The sequence below is a fragment of the Anolis carolinensis genome, chromosome 3 (genome assembly GCF_035594765.1).
Source record: "Anolis carolinensis isolate JA03-04 chromosome 3, rAnoCar3.1.pri, whole genome shotgun sequence".
In the NCBI taxonomy this organism is placed as follows: domain Eukaryota; kingdom Metazoa; phylum Chordata; class Lepidosauria; order Squamata; family Dactyloidae; genus Anolis; species Anolis carolinensis.
The window spans coordinates 18,461,205-18,478,849 of NC_085843.1; the positions used below are offsets into that span (position 1 = coordinate 18,461,205).

General features: G+C 39.8%; 1 long non-coding RNA gene across 1 annotated transcript; it reads right to left on the reverse strand.

Moving 5' to 3' along the window:
* Positions 1 to 1,395: 1,395 nt before the first annotated feature.
* On the reverse strand, positions 1,396 to 11,504 carry LOC134297334 (uncharacterized). Its single transcript, XR_010004035.1, has 2 exons — positions 8,993 to 11,504; positions 1,396 to 2,835 (listed from the first exon to the last, which is right to left on the reverse strand). It is a non-coding gene; the product is annotated as an uncharacterized LOC134297334 (long non-coding RNA).
* Between the last annotated feature and the right edge of the window lie 6,141 nt (positions 11,505 to 17,645).

Below are 17,645 nucleotides of genomic sequence, written 5' to 3' on the forward strand. Positions count from 1 at the left end.
GACAGTAGGATGGAATTGTAATTATCACTTTTAAAGGGAAGTGCACTTAAAACAAATTGGCCCTCAGTATTTTTCACTGAGAAATTGATGATGCACAAATTATTACCAAATATTGGCTACAGTTTTATGGCCGCAACATTGTAATACTGCCCTGAAAGCATTGCAAATATTGAATGCTTTTAAATGAATATAAGAACTGATATGGCCTGAGACCAAATTGATTTGCCATTAAGGAGAAAGCCCAAACAAAACTAATGAGACGTATATTTTTTTGGGGGGGGGGGGGTGTCCTATTATACCAAACTAAGGAAATAAGAATTGAACTTCTCAAAGCTATTTTTTAAAACATATAATCCTTAGTTATGCCACAAGAATATTCACAAATTGGTGAGTCAGAGTAATGTATCTGATTTTGTTGCTTATATAATAGCTGCAATTATCACTTGATCAACAGAATGTAGTATCAGAGGTAATAATCTAGTCTGTCATCATACATTCTTGGTGCTTAATTATTGGTTATTTGTGCTTTCTTGAAATATTTGCTTTCAGCTGATGACAACAGTCCCAGTCCACCTTTGTCTCATGACACTTGTTCACGCAGGCCTGAAAAAAGAGAAAGAAAGAAGGAAAACACATCTAAACCTTATTTATACCTCAGAAAAGTATGAGTGGGGAGGAAGAATAAAGAACAAGAGAAGAAAACGGGCTTTAAGATCAACCTTACGTATAGTGAAGATACTTTATAGATACTATAAATACAGCCTATAGGTACAATAAAATATGTGAAATAAATGCTATAAAGAGAAGAGCTAAAAGGAAGGGAGTTATGAATGAGCTGTGGAAGATTTATGAAACAATTACACAAAGAAAGAGACAATTTGCTCTGCCCCAGAAATATTTTCTTTGTAGGATTGTGCAATCCGGGCAAACCTTGACCCATTTCGTGTCCCAGCTTTCAGTGGGGGACCTGATCCTCCTGAAATTAGAAGGGCAGATATCTGTTTTCGCTATTGGGTGCTGAAAGATCCGTTTTCTATTGACCCATTTTTTTTGGGGGGGGGGGGGGTGCAAGGCTCACTTCAAAAAGGCATGAGAGTGGCTTCTCAAACAGGCAGGGGGACATCTCTCTTTCAAGATCCCAACCACTGCCACCATTAATGTGGGACACTCTGCCCAAAGCCCTTTACATTTAGGCTAAGGGAATCTTCTTCTTAATATCCCACACCTTTGCCACACCTTTTTAATATGGGATCTCTCAAATCCCACTATGGCAGGGGGCAATCCTTCTTTCAGGATCCCAGCCACTGCCAGCTATAAACACTTGAGTCTGTGCATGTACATGTATGAGATGATGTGACACTGAGGAGAAGTATGTGAGACAAATCTTCCGATGACTCTAGGTAGAGCAATTCACCACTCAGGAACACCATCTTTATTAAAAACAAAGAATTATTTATTTATGGTTTCTTTAGTCCAAAAAGCGTAACTTGTTGCAAAGATTTACTTCTTCAGTTTCATTTATACATAATATAGATAATATCTTTCATTCTTTAACATCTACCACTTGACTGAAACTTTGTCTCAACAGTATTCCTTTTCCTCGGCTCTATCTTGCTGGAAATCTAAACCTAACTGACTTCAGACAACTTATCAACTCAAAAACGCAGGTGTCTATAATCTACAGAGAAACATAAAAAAAGGAAAGTATGGTATATAGTATGTAAGTACTGTAGGTGATGTAATATTATCTTCTATATAAACAACTTTTAGTGGCACTTGTTATACAAGCTGCAAACGAAGGGAATTATGGTGTCGTATTTAACATCAATATAAACTGGGTTTGGCTAGAAACAGTGCTTTTAAGTGTTGCTGAGTGTATTCCTTTGTGTTAAGAACTACACTAATGTAGTGAATGAGAATACAAATAGTGGATACCTTGAGTAAAATATTCATTGCAATATATACTACTACTAAACGTAAGAGATTCCATAGGGACGGGGCTATGATCTACCACTGTTTCTAGCCAAACCCAGTTTATATTGATGTTAAATACGACTCCATAATTCCCTTCGTTTGCAGCTTGTATAACAAGTGCCACTAAAAGTTGTTTATATAGAAGATAATATTACATCACCTACAGTACTTACATACTATATACCATACTTTCCTTTTTTTATGTTTCTCTTCAGACAACTTATTTCTAGCTCTCTCGTTAGAACCTGAACATAACTGACTCCAGACGTCTTCTTCCTAGCTCACCGGCTAGAGAACTTCAATAACTGAACTCTTTTTAAAACATTCCCTCCTTTTTCATCCAGCTAGCTCCGCCCCCTTCTTGCTAACCTCGAAACAGCCACATTTCTACAGAAGCAGCTACATTACCATGGTGACACATAGCCAATCAGCAGTAGCTAACTCCTGCCCACCTTTACCACTGAATTAACATTAAATAACATAGACAAAAATCCCCAATAAAATAAGGCTTTCCATTACAGGGTTTTCCCAGGCTAATGCATTTCAGGTATCAGGAGCAGGTGAGGTCTTCTAGGGGCATGCTAGTTGGCATCAGTAGTATTGTCTCCTACTGCTGTTCATCAGTATTCCTCTAGCAGGTTGGAGACAAAGGAAAGAAATAGTGTTGGTTTCTCATGCTGAGCGTCTCTTAGCCACTCTGAACAGGCAATCATTTTGTAGAAACGTTTACAATTTTGTATTTCTTTAGCTGAGAGTTACAGAGCATGGCAAATCTCCTCACTAGCCCTTCTAGTTGATAACTGGAAACATTAAACAGCCAATAGTTTCATATGCTTGATCTGAAATTTCCTCTTCTAAAACCTATTGGGAAAAGCAGGGGAGACAGAGAGAAAGGGATTAATCATTCTTGAGACACAGGAGGGTAAACCCAGCTGTTGTCTACGTTCTGAATCATTAGCAGCACTGCAAAGTAATCCAACATGACCAAGCTTAAAGAGAGCTTGAAAAAAGTTGCTCCATTTTCACTATAGATTTCCAACCAGCTTTTCTGAGGCCCCTTCTACTGTCATATAAAATCCTCATTATCTGCTTTGAACTGGATTTTATGAGTCTATACTGCCATATAATCCAGTTCAAAGCAGATAATATGGATTTTATATGACAATGTAGAAGGGGCCTCTGGCTTGAGGAATCTCTTTTCCTAAAAGTTTGAACCCATTGCTCCATGTCCTAGTTTCCGAGGTAGCAGAAAACAAACTTTCTGTCTCCTCAATATGACATCATTTCAAATACTTAAACATTGCTGTCAGTTCATTTATTAACTTGTTGTTTTCGAGGCTAAACATGTCCAGTTTCCTAAATCACTCCTTGTAGGACATATTTTCAATGGGGTTTCATGATAGGCTATCACTCATGGCAAATATGATTGTCTCCCAGTGATAGATTCTTGGTGGTGGGTCCATAAGTGACTGTAGAGAAAGACCATTCTGGATCCTCATGGTCTTTCTCAATGAGGACATACATTTTCAGATGGAATGCGGCCTCAACAAAAGTTTGCTTGATGTGCCTGCCCCTCAACACGTTTCTTCCTTTCACCCTCCATCCATGCCTCTTTGAATTTCACAGCACTGTTGACAGCTGACCTCCAATTTGAACACTCAAGTGTCAGGGTTTCCCAGTTCTCAGTGTTTATTCCACACTTTTTAGTTTTGTTTGAAGCCCATATCTCTTTTACTGTCCACCAACATTCTGTTTTCCATTCTTGAGCTGAGAGTAAAGTAGCTGCTTTGGGAGACAGTGATCGGACATTTGGACAACATGGCCGGTCATGTGAAGTTGATGGCAAAGAATCATGGCTTTGATGCTGGTGGTCTTTGTTTCTTCCAGAATGCTGATATTTGTCTGCCTGACTTTCCAAAACAACAAGGTGACAATCTAGCAAGGGGGAAAGGAGGTTTCACTGCTCTATTTACATGAAAGCTAACAGCTCCTACTAAATTCATCCTTGAAGTTACCAGTGCAAAATGATTTCACAACCAAAATAGCAAAACATAAGAGGTTACGAGATTAGGAAGAACTTCCTGATGGTAACCACATTATCACACCAGAGCTGTAAAGCAGGAAGCCTTGCATTCCTACTGCCTACAGAACTCTGACAAATATAGTTTGACAAAGAGAGAACCTCTGTAGCTGAGAATTCATAAGGTTCCTCCCTGGTGTGATACCATTATAAGAGTTGCTTCACGATGGAATGCCCTGCCTTGGAGTGTGATGGAGTCTCCTTCTCTGTGGGGTTTTAAACAGAGGTTGGGTGGCCATCTGTTGGGAGTGATTTGATGGTTTGTTCCAGCATGGCAGGGCATTGGACTGGATGACCTTTGAGATCTCTTCCAACTCTACGCTTCTATGACTTCTGTGACCTTTGTACACCATCCTAGAGAGAGTAAAGGGAAACAAATTGCACTCATCCTTCTAAAAGTGGTCTCTTCTAATTCTATGATTTTAGGAATCATTCTCAGCTTGAAAGAAGCTATCTAACGTGCTGAACTCTATCTACTTTTGTGGGCCTTAGCTGTAAAAACAAACCTGTTATTTGTTTCATGGGAGGTGTAAATAGCAGCTGAAATCCTGCTGGTGTCCTATGCTAGCAGTTGCCCTTTTCCTGGGGTCATGAAGCAAATGCACATCAAACCTGCTGACTCCAACAGCCTATTTCTCCAAACCCTTCCTTCTTTCATGGTCATTAAGACCATGGGCTTTTCCCTTCTGCTACCACCATCTATGCTGGTGGGAAAATTGCAACTCACATTTCTCCCTTTGAAAAATAGTACTCCAACAGTTTTATCAGTATGCATGAAGATGAAAGCGCTTCATTTCTTTTGAACAAGACCAGCACCATTTCTGTTGGAAAACAACAACAGCTTTGATAAGTTGAAAACTACATCAAAAGTCTGGTCAGCAAGCTGCTGGAAGCAACACTAGCCCAGCACAAAAAATGTGAAAAATATGAATATCATTTAAGGCAGTGGTTCTCAACCTTCCTAATGCTGCAACCCCTTCATGCAGTTCCTCATGTTGTGGTGGCCCTCAATCATAAAATTATTTTTGTTGCTACTTCATAACTGTAATGTTGCTATTGTTATGAATTGTAATATAAATATCTGATATACAGGATATATTTTCATTCACTGGACCAAGTTAGGCACAAATACCCGATATGACCAAATTTGAATACTGGTAGGGTTGGGGGGCATTGATTTTGTCATTTGGGAGATGTAGTTGCTGGGATTTATAATTCACCTACAACCAAAGAGCATTCTGGTCTACACCAATGATGGAATTGAAACAAATTTGGCACACAGAACTCCAACAGAAAATACTGGAAGGGTTTGATGGGCATTGACTGAGTTTTGGAGTTGTAATTCGCTGACATCCAAAGAGCACTGTAGACTCAAACAATTATGAATCTGGACCAAACTTGGCACAAATACTCAATATGCCCAAATGTGAACACTGGTGGAGTTTGGGGTAAATAGGCCTTGACATTTGGGAGTTATAGTTGCTGGGATTTATACTTCACCTACAATCAGAGAGCCCCTTGAACCCCACCAACAATAGAATTGGGCCAAGCTTCTCACACAAAATCTCCATTACCAACAGAAAATACTGGAGGGATTTGGGAGGAATTGACAGTGATTGAGGGGAGATGTAATTCACCTACTTCCAGAGGGCACTGTGAATTAATATGTGTTTTCTGATGGTCTTTGGTGACCCCCTCACGACCCGCCCAGGGGCCTTGACCCCCAGGTTGAGAAACGCTGCCTTAAGGAAATGTCACTTCTCAGAACTTTGTTGATAATATGAAAGAAGGAGGTGAAACAGTAATGTCAAACATATGAAGCCCATCTCATGGAAATTCAAGTCTGGGCCCTATTAGCAATTCTGAGGGACTTTGAAAGATGATATGCCTCCAATGTATCTTCCAAATGATTTTATGAACTAAGACACTCAAACGATTATATGAACTGGAACACTCAAGTATGATCTCAGAACACTAACAAGATTTTTCAGACTAGAGTTACAACTCCCATCTGCGAAGGGTCTCCAGGATTACAACCCAACTGTAGATTGAACTAAGGACATACAGTAGCACCAAGCCAAATCCTCCTGGGTTATCATTGCTCCAGTTGGTTATTTGGTTCTGGTCTTTTTCTTTGGTTCTATTTATTGGCTACTTTCATGGCTCCTCTTTCGTGGCATCTCCTAGCCTAGTGTAAGATTTCAAAAGGTTTATAACACAAGAATAACCATGCAGGATCAAACCTAGCTCAGCATTCTTTTTACATTGGCCAACCAGTTGCCAATATGAAGACCACCTTTAGGACATGTGTGCAATTACACTTTCTACTTCATATTTTCTCAGCAAACGATGCAAAGAGATACATTGCTTTGATGTTGGAGATGATGTGGAGCCATTCTGACTAAAGCCACTGACAGTAATCTCCATGAAGTTATCTAATCCTCTTTTAAAGCCTTTCAAATTGGCATCTATCACTACATTGTGGCAGTGAATTCCACAGTTTTAATTATGCACCAACTGAAGAAGTGCTTCCTTTTATCTATCCCAAATCTCCTACCACTTAATTTCAGTGGATGATACTCAAGGACTAAGAGAGAAATGTTTCTTCCTTTTCCTCCTCCACATGGTGCATAATTTGGAGGTTTTATCATGTCTTCTTTCCCCCTCTCCCTTTTTTAAAGATAAACAGCCACAAACATGGTAACCTTTCTTGATTTTGTTTTCGGATTCCGTTTCATCCACTTTATTTGTCAACCTGGCTGGTCAAAGACACAGAAAAGAAGACTTATGCCCAGAGCCAGACAGGAATATATGAATAATTGAAAAAAGTTATTAATTCATGAAAGTTCTTTGAGAAAAGTCCACTTCTAAATATGGATCTGTCCAATTAATGAAGTGATTGTTAGAACCTCTTAGCTTCAAATATCTTTTTCATGTTGATGGCTTTCTCATGGTTTGTTGCAGTGTGCCTTCAAGTCATTTTTGAATAATGGCGATCCTATGGCAAAGCTATCATGGGACACTTTGCCTATACCTGATATAAATCATTCATAGGATATTCATAACAAAGTCTGTTATGGACTTGAAAGGGATCTGAGAGGAAGAACATCATCTAGAATGCTGGATTTTCATCGCTATAATAGGTTTTTAATCAGTTTTAAGGATTTTAACTGTTTATTTCAGTGGTTCCCAACCAGTGGTCCCCAAGAACTAAAATATGTTCCATGGCCCCACTGTTGCAACAAGAGCGACTGGTCTCATGAAACCTTCTTGTAGCACCAAGGCAATGGAGATGTTGAGAGAGGAGAGGCTGACTACCCAAGAAAGGTGTGTCAACAAGCCTTCTGGCTGCTGCTCCTCCTCCTCCTCTTCCCTCCCCCTGAGCGGAGCCATTCCATGTGGCACCTGAAAGCAGGAGCACCTTAGTGTCTTCATTTTTAGGCCTGTTCCTAGGATTATTTGGGGTGCTGATTCAGAAAATTGCATTGGATAGACCACATCAGCTCTAGATTATTCAATATGATTTTCTGTGGGTGAGCAGATGGTGACTACTGGATGGCATATGTTCTATATCATAAACGAGAGCTGATGTGGTCTAGCCAATGCAATTTTCTGAATCAGCACTCCAAATAAACAAACCGAATCTAAAGTTGACCAAAAACTGATTTGTAACCCTTTTGGTACTAATGTTGGAGAGTAGTCCTTGGTCAAAGTCATCCCTGGTAAAAAAAAAAAAAGGTTAGAAACCACTGGCTTATTTGGTATTGTTTATTGTTTATTGATATTGTTACTGATATTTATAAATGCTAATGTATTTTATGTGTTTTGTGTAGCACTATTATGTGCTGCTCTGTAAGCCATCCCGAGTCCTTTTTGGAAGATGGTGGCGTGATATAAATAATTAATACCATTAATATTTAATTCTATTTTAATGTTTGTATGTTTTTTGGTGTTTTAAATTGTATCCATTTTACTGTAAGCCACTTTGAGTTTCATTTTTGGAGATAAAAAGCAGGGTAATCATAATAATTGCAGAGATCATCATATTTCCCACCACCTCATTCTGAGATCATAAAAAGAGGAGGCCTCACCTTCTTTCAGCAATAATTTGAATGCCCAGGTCCTTTACATATACAGGCAGTTCCCGTATTATGAACAAGAAAGGCTCTGCATGTTGTTATTAAGTTGAATTTGTATGTAAGTTGGAACAGGTACATTTTTAAGAGTAACTCCAACTTTTTTGGGGGGTAGCAGAGGGAAGAGTTAACACTCTTGTAATTTTTATTTTGCTGTCTGTGCCTCTGTTCAGGAGATTCTACCTCACTTTCTGTCCTTGTGACAATTCGATATTGAGATTTTTGGATTGTTGTGGAAACGATTGGTCACAACGCTTCTGTGAAATCATCTTTTACTCATGATAACTCTTAGAAGAATTAATTTCACTTCCTAGGGGTAGAATTCTCTCATTTCCTGTTGTCTCACTCTCATTTGCAACTAGAAGCCGGAGTCGGAGACTGCCTGCACATTGTTCCTGACTATGTGATCACTATAAATTGAATACATTTTTTACACAAAAATATCCATGGTGACAGAATAATAGTGGTGGCTGGTGGATTCTGTATTTGGGCATTTTGCTCAAATATAGACTAAAGTAAAGACTCGATCTGATGTAGACTCTATCTACTCATAGATTACAACAACTTGAAAACCACTAGCCTTAGAGTTTAAGGTTCTCAAGCTGTGGGTCCCCAGATGTTTTGGCCTTCAACTCCCAGAAAGCCTAACAGCTGGAAACTGGCTGGTATTTCTGGGAGTTGTAGGCCAAAACACCTGGGGACCCACAGGTTGAGAACCACTGCCTTAGACTGATTCTTAATGGATCGATCGCTAAGTGGGTTCCAACAACTTGGATATCTTCTGTAAAGATAAGTATCATACCTGCAGTAGCATCATCACCCAGCTGATATGAAGGCCATCAGGCATCCCTGGAGGAAATAGCCACACCTTGGTTTCATCCAGGAGACCACAAAGATGTTCCATTAGAAGGGGTCCTTCCACTCCGTAAGCTTTTTCTACTGCAATCCATTTTTGCATCCTTTATTTGTTGTGTACTCAATAACAATCTGACCCCTGTGCAAGGAGAAAGGTATGGTATAAATTAAATGCAGACATATGTCCATATATAGAACTCATACCAGACCACTGGCTAATAACAACATTGATATGATGATCTCTTGGTGAAAAGCTCAGAGTGGATCCAGTACAGAGTAATGTGCCATTATGTCATGCTTAGTGCTGGGTCTGCTGAATGCCACATTCCACAAGGGCACTATATGGCACAATTTGTTTCACAGTTAACCAGAATTCTCTTTTTCAATCCACAAAACTTTTTAGAAGAATCTGAATTGGGATGCAGGTAGTACTCCTATCACTGAATTTGTTATGGAGGTCAAACAGTTCACCTATCTGCTCCCCATGGCTAAAAATTATCTCAGAATCAATGGATGCATTTGCAAGGAGTGACGTGTATTATTTATGTAAGTATGTTTCAAGCACTGTGTTCAGTGCCATTATTTTCCACTACTGTGATCTCAGCTCTGCAGGAGGCGACTGTGTGCATTCTTTAGAGTTTGCAAAATGAATTTGCTTATCTTCCCAAATAATATTGCACTTTATCTCTCTGCATCTCCTTCAGAGGAACAGCAAGGATAAATCACAAATATTCAGTTTATAAATACTGCCCACAATCCTCTTTGTGAGTCTCAACCAAAGTAGACCCACTGGATCAACTAGTGAAGGTGGACTCAACATGTACATTAAGTCAAATGACTCACTGGCCTTCCTCTAGACATGAGAATCAATCCTATTTAGGCCAGTATTTAACATTTGTGTCCATCTGCGGCCAAGAATGATTTACAAATTTCCCAGGAGACAAGATAGAATTTCTTTTCAGATTGTTCCCGATCAAAACTTATCAAAATCTACAAAATACAAAGATGGGGAGGAGTGAAACTGACAGGTTGATCTATCCCAAAGGAAGAAGTGGAGATTTCAATTCAGTTTACTTTTGTTTGTCTGAAAAGCAGGAAAATTCAAGTATAGAAACAAAACTCATACATTTGCCCATCTCTACACTATCCACTTCTCCAGAAAATCAACAGCCCTATACAATGAAGGGCTTTGATTGAGCAAACTGCAGCTTGTAGAAAAGTTTTTATTTGTATTTCCTATTGCATTACAAAGTGGGGAAATAAGCACATTCACAGATCTGCAATTGGTTAAAAAATGATTGGTGGCCAGTACAACAACTACTGCTTAACTGTGGGGATGCAGAGATTTACACTAGGAGTGTATGATATAAGCTTTCAGTTAGAATTAGAAAATGTAGGATGCATCTACACTATAGAATTTATGCAGTTTGACAGCATTTTACTGCCATGGCTCAATGTCATGGAGTTTTTGCAAGATCTTTAGCCGGCTCCATCAAAAAGTCATCAAACTACAACTCACAGTGTTAAGTGATTTCAGTTCCACTAAATCGTAGATTTCAGTAACTGGAGTGCCGCAGATACTTCCAGAAGGCCAAATCGGACACAGACAGAGTAAAAGCAGAAACATACCAATGAGAAGAGGTCTTTAATTCCCAGTGGCCAAAGAGGATATCAACAGAGCTAGTGCTCAAAGTACTCACATGAAGCATTGGAAAATACAGAGCATATTTATTCCCTTTGACAGCTATTCGGAGTACTTACACCAGCCTCTGATTAGCTTCTGTTGGCTGGGAAATCCTTCTGTCATTGCTGGTTGGTGGTTCCGCATGGCAGGAAAAATAAACAATTGTTATTTGTTGTTTCTGCCCCTAGTTACTTAGGCAACCCCTTGTTATCTGAGTATGATGGCCTTCCAAGTTCTTGGAAGATGCCTGTGCGTGAGTTTTTTAAATGTGTGCACAGCCAATCAACACACAATCTTCACAGAGTGAGGGTCCCAACCAGTGGCATGGTTAAGACGATAACATTGGCTTCTTAATCCTTTTGCAGGCTTCTTCCATCTTTATAACCTCTGTAACATGTACCATGTTATCTTTCGCATGATCCGCTGTTGAGGTCTTCGGATTGTGCTCGGTTTGGAACCTCCCCTGCAGACCCCCCTGAGAGTGCATGAGTCCAGTAGTTATGCCCACGGGTTCATTGGAACATGTAAGCCCCCTCACCACGACAAGGTGACAATCCATTGAGGGATTCAACTCAACTCAACTCCTGCAACTATTTCATCAGCATTGCCTCTGAAAAATCCTGCCAATCTCTTGGGAAGACAGGCGGACAATGTCAGCATGCTGGAAGAATCAAAGACTACTGGCATTGAAGCGATGCGCCTACACCATCAACTCCTCTGGACTGGTCACATTTTCCAAATGCTCAATCACCATCTTCCAAAGAAGTTACTATACTCCCAACTCAAGAATAGAAAACAGAATGTTGGTGGACAGGAAGAGGGATTTAAAGATGGGCTTAAAGCTAACCTTAAAAACTGTGTCATAGACACCAAGAACTGTAAAGCCCTGGCCCTTGAGCGCTCTAGCTGGAGGTCAGCCATGACCAGCAGTGTTGTGGAATCCAAAGAGGCACGAATGGAGGGCAAAAGGGAGAAACGTGCCAAGAGGAAGGCACATCAAGCCAACCCTGATTGGACCACCTTCCACCTGGAAACTGGTGTCCTCACCATGGAAGACCATGCGGGTCAAGAATAGGGCTCCGTACCCACCGCCAGGACACTATACTTGGAAGGCGATCATATCCATACAATGAGGGATCGCCTAAGTAAAAGGTAAAAGGTTTCCCCTGACGTTAAGTCCAGTCATGTCTGACTCTGAGGGTTGGTGCTCATCTCCATTTCTAAGCCGAAGAGCCAGCGTTGTCTGTAGACACCTTCAAGGTCATGTAGCCGGCATGACTGCATGGAGCGCCGTTACCTTCCCGCCGGAGCAGTGCCTATTGATCTACTCACATTGGCATGTTTTCGAACTGGTAGGTTGGCAGGAGCTGGAGCTAACAGTGACCGCTCACGCCGCTCCCGGGGTTTGAACCTGGGACCTTTCGGTCTCCAGCGCAGTGCTTTAACACACTTCGCCACCGGGGCTAAGTGCAAATGTACAGTGTGTAAGTAAGTACAAATGTACAATGGAGCAACTTCATCTGACCCTGAGTAATTGACATCTTTTCTGCTGGTGGTCTTGTCACAATATGATAATCATACTCCCATCAGCAAGCAAGACTGTGATAAAGAATTATAACAAAAGTCCTTTTTGAATCTTTGCACCTTCACTTACTGGCAGGTGGGGCTAGATGGATCACCCTGCTGTGCTCTGATTGCCAGCAAAACAGATCTCCATTGATCTGCCCCTAAAAGGGGGTGCAACACCCAGAAATATGGCAAACATGACATTGGTTTAACAATTCGGGCTGAGTGTACACAAAGGTAAACCATTCTGAGAAATTGTAAGAGACAAACAATTCAATAGGTGAAGCTATGTGCTGACCTTAATGCGAAGCTGGAAAATCCCCCAGCAAGAGTAAGAAGCATACCAATGAGAAGAGGTATTTTGTTAATGGGCTTAGTATGATCTTCAACTCTGATAGCCTTATTTGCTTAGAGCAAATTCCTTCCTTCCACCTCTGGTCTCATTGTGATAGAATTAGGCAAATTGAATGTGCCTGCACAGATGTTCCCAGGTAGCCTCTTGTACTGGGATCAGGTACATTGAAAATGTTGTTTATTTGTTCAGACGCTTCCGACTCTTTGTGACCTCATGGACCAGCCCACGACATTGAAAATACATACACACATTCCCAGGTTATAGGTTAGAAGGGGGAAAGGGTTTGTAATCTGTTTGGTTTGTCTAGACCGGCAACCCACTGACATTATGTAAGCATGAAATAAATATTTAAAATGATTTGTGAATGAGCTCTTTTAAATTGAATGAATGAAACAGAGTAGACTTCTAGAGAAAATGGAATTTTCCTATGGACATACAGTAACTATCTCTGATTGATTTTTTCATTTCCTTTTCAGCTGTCTTTCCTTAGGGTGATGTTTTTAATTAAGAAGATTATGTGCATTTCCTTTTGTGTGTGGCTGGTCTTCATTCATGGGTGGGTCAAATGAACAGAAGCAGGGTGAACAGCCCCCAGCCATTTATAAGGCTGAAGCTCTGCCAGTTTCTGATAGTTCCATATAACTTTATATAATTCATTCTTAATTCATCTCTGTCCTTTCGTGTTTAATTATAAGGAGGGTCAATTTCTTGATAACACCAGGATTCCATAGCATTGAACTAAAAGCACGCGAGCCATAGCAATAAAATTGGTGTAAGACCACATTAATTCTACAGTGTAGATCAGGTATGGGCAAACTTAGGCCCTCCAGGTGTTTTGGGCTTCAACTTCCACAATTCCATCTAGGGATGCCTGTGATATCTTTGACTTAAGGTTGCCATAAGTCAGAAACAAATTGAAGTTGCACAGCAACAACACAAAACATACATATCTGCTATCTAGCATCAGAATGTGTTAAATGATCACTGTCACATGAATGACACTAAGCTATCAGAGTTCTCTGATGGCTTATTCTGTTCTCCCTGCTGGGACTTCCAGGTTCCCTTAATTCAGTTAGCTCAGGAATGACATCGTATTCTGCAAAAAGTTAGGTAACAAATTGATTTGTCTGTCAAGGCCTGTGAAATAGTTTAATGTGGTTTCCAGGGGCTTCTCATCACACTCTGCTAGGTTCTCTTTATATAATAAAAAAAAATAGAAAAATGCTGTTAGGCTTTTTATAGCATTTATGATTGTCAGGGAACAGTTGCAATGTAGATATTGCTTCCATGAGTCATCCATCACATCATAATCTCTGGATTAGATTGCTAATGCCTCCATGGGCTGGAATTCCTGCTAATGCTTTGAAAAAAAGGATGGTGGGCAATGACACTAAGAAGTTAGATAATGAGTAAAGGAACTTCAGGGACATAGATCCACAAAGTGGGCAGACTACTACAGTTCTATTATTTTGACCATATCATGAGAAGACAAGACTCGCTGGAAAGGGTGATAATGCTTGGTAAAATGGAAGGCCGTAGAAAAAGAGGAAGACTATATTGTACAAAGGGAAATGAAATCAAGAAAGACTGGCCCTGAGTCTGCAAGAGTACCTGAGTAGGGTTGTTGATGATAAGGGCTTGTAGAGGCCTCTCCTTCATAGGATTGCCACAAATCCAAACTGCTTTGCAAGTTCTATATATATATATATATTCATGTCAGAAGCAACTTGACTGCAAGTCACTTCTGGTGTGAGAGAATTGGTTGTCTACAGTGACGTTGCCTAGGGACGCCCAGATGTGTTACCATCCTGTTGGGATGCTTCTTTCATGTCCCTGCAAGCTAGAGCTGACAGATGGGAACTCACCCCATCTTGCAAATTAGAACCAGCAACCTTCAGGTCAGTAACCCAACCTTCAAGTCAGTAGTTCATCCGGCACAAGAGTTCAACTCGTTGCGCCACCATGGCTCCAGTTCCATATTTATTCATGCATAAATTGACTTTGTGTATAAGCCAAGTCTAGTTTAGGGGCCACAATTATGGACTTTGATATGACTCATGGATAAAACAACAGTCATATTGCAAAGAGGAAGCACCAGACCTTGGAAGGGTCATGTCAAAAAGCTGTGACTGCTGCCATTTCATTATCCAGGCCATTCAAAAAGGCCAGAAGTAAGGCCATTGTGGAGGGAATAGAGGATGGTTGGTGTTTCATCTTGGTTCTCCTAGGACAGACGAAACTGTTGCCTTTCTCCACTCTAGTCAGAGAAAGGAATGATTCCTTTGTTTTCTAAGCATGAAGATACAATGCTTACATTGACTTATGGATAAGTCAACCTAGGTTTTGCAGGTCACTTTTTAAACAAAAATTTCTAGACTTATATGTGAGTATATTCAGTACATAATAGCATTTTTGTTGTCAAATAGTTGTTACTTGTAATGGAAGAGCTCCTCTCAGTTTGATTTAGCATTGGCTTAAGGATGCCAGGAAAACTTTAGAAGGTTCCTTGTGTACATTATAGACTGGTGTCCCTTTGAAAGATATTTAGAAAGTTCAGATAGTTCTAAACGAGGCAATCTGATCCTTAACTGCGACTGATCAATAGGATTTGTACTTTGTCACTGAAATTTGTTTCCTATCTCTCTTCCAAGTCAGATCCTTGTGATAAGTTTGCCTTATGGTGACCATACGTCAGAAACAGCTAGAAGGCACACAACAACAAGATACCTATACATTCTGGTCGGTGTTTTGATTAGGGAACCAAAGAATTTTTGCACATATCACTAAGACATTTTTATAATGCTTTCTCTAGTCAATGGGCATGATATTTTTTTAAAAAAATTATGTAACTATTTTTGTCATTTTAACTGAAATTAAAAGGCATTGAAGGTAAATTGCTGTAAATAAATAAATAAATAAATAAATAAATAAATTCAACTTTCAATGAGCTCATTTCTTTTAACGTTTCAAGCCAATCTGATTCTTAAAATGATATGCATCCTGGGGCTGTATATAATTTGAACAAACATACAAATTTATTTATTTATTTATTTGCTACGTTTATATGCCGCCCTTCTCACCCCAAAGGGGACTCAGAGCGGCTTACAAATTAAAATTTACATACAATATTATATTAGCATAGTACAATACTGGTAATAAATTACTATATTGTACTGTATTGATATATTGTAATATTATTAGTAATATTACATGTAAAATATAATATATAATTAATATTATTATATTGTATTATTAGTATTATATTGTATTACAATATAATATTATGAATATTATATGTATATACAATATGTTATAATTATTATATATTATTGTAAATTATATTGTATATATATATATATATATACATACAAAGAAAGAACATTGAACACTAAGGCAAATCTGGACTAGGACAAATCATTTTCACAAGGTGGAACAGCTTTCTGGATTTCAGGCAAGGTTGGAAACATGAAGTTAACTTAAATAAGTACATAGGAGGAACAGTCTCTTGAGAAGATCACTTTCTGGGTTAAAAGTCTCAGAATTCCCCAGTCAATGTGACTAGTAGATGTACTGTGTAAGGAATTCTGGGATTTCTGAACTCTGGAAAATTTCTCCAGAATCTAATGAGACTTCAAAGGTACTGAGTCCAAAAGTTAAATGTGACCCCTGGGCCCTGAACCCTGCCCCTTCTAACAGTCTCCCAAAGCCCAATATCTCCTCCACCCCAGGTTTCCCCTGCTTCAAGCAAAGTGATAATGTTATGGAATTTGCTGGAAACTCTGGGGTCTCCTGCTGTTTTGGAACCACCTGACAGCTGGATTTGGTTGAATTTGGAATGGTCTGATGTCCAGATGGGACACCACCACCATCACCCTTTCCTGATGTTCATCAGATCAGGGAAAAAGAGCTAAATCATGCCTGTGTAACTGTCACTGTAGCCACTGTAGAGTTGGAAGAGACCTTGTGGGCCATCCAGTCCAACCCCCTGGCAAGAAGCAGGAAAATTATATTGAAAGCACCCCCAACAGATGGCCATCCAACCTCTGCTTAAAAGCCTCCAAGAAAGGAGCCTCCACCACACTCCGTGGCAGAGAGTTCCACTGCAGAACAGCTCTCACAGTAAGGAAGTTATTCTTAATGTTCAGGTGAAATCTCCCTTCCTGTAGTTTGAGTTCATTGTACTGCGTCCTAGTCTCCAGGGCAGCAGAAAACAAGCTTGCTCCCTCCTCCCTATGATTTTCCCTCACATATTTATAATGACTCCAAGTCAACCACAGAGATCCATGAAAACTCCTGGCCATTGTGGGCTCCCCATTCTAATATCAACAGAAGAGTCTGCACATCCATTAAGAAGTGGGAAGATCAGTCCCATCCTCCTACTTGAAAATGCAGAAATAGGTGAGATGATGGACCAGTGGGGCGATCTCAGCCTTACTGAACCACAATCTCAGTCTTACTGAACCATCATCTTATTTCTGCTGCAGACTTTGGCCATGGTTTTAACAGCCAGTATATACTCATCCAAAGTCTACAGAGATTCAAGTCCAAGTCTCCCCATGTCTATGAAATTCATTGATAATGTTGGGCAGCAATCTCATTCAACTTGACCTATTTCCCTACATTATTGTGCAGATTAAGTAAGGAGGAAAGGTGCTATGTACACACCCTTGAACACATGGGAGGAAAGGTGAGATTTAATTGTACCTCTTCAATTTTTTTAAATGTGAGAGAGTGGGTCTGCTGGCAAAATGGGATTTAAAATATTCCCTAATTGAAACATCCATAGGTCAGCTTGTATCTTAATGATGTCTCCAGTATTGTTCCATTTCTCACAAAGCCCAAGTTGTCTCAAGTCCTTTTGAATCGCACAATGAGAAATTTAGGACAACAGAGCTGTCAGTCAATGCCAAACCTATTAATGGTAACAGGAGCAAGGGAAGCAAGTTCAGCATTTAGCAAGCACGACTTTCAGGTGATGCCGAAATTATTCCTAAG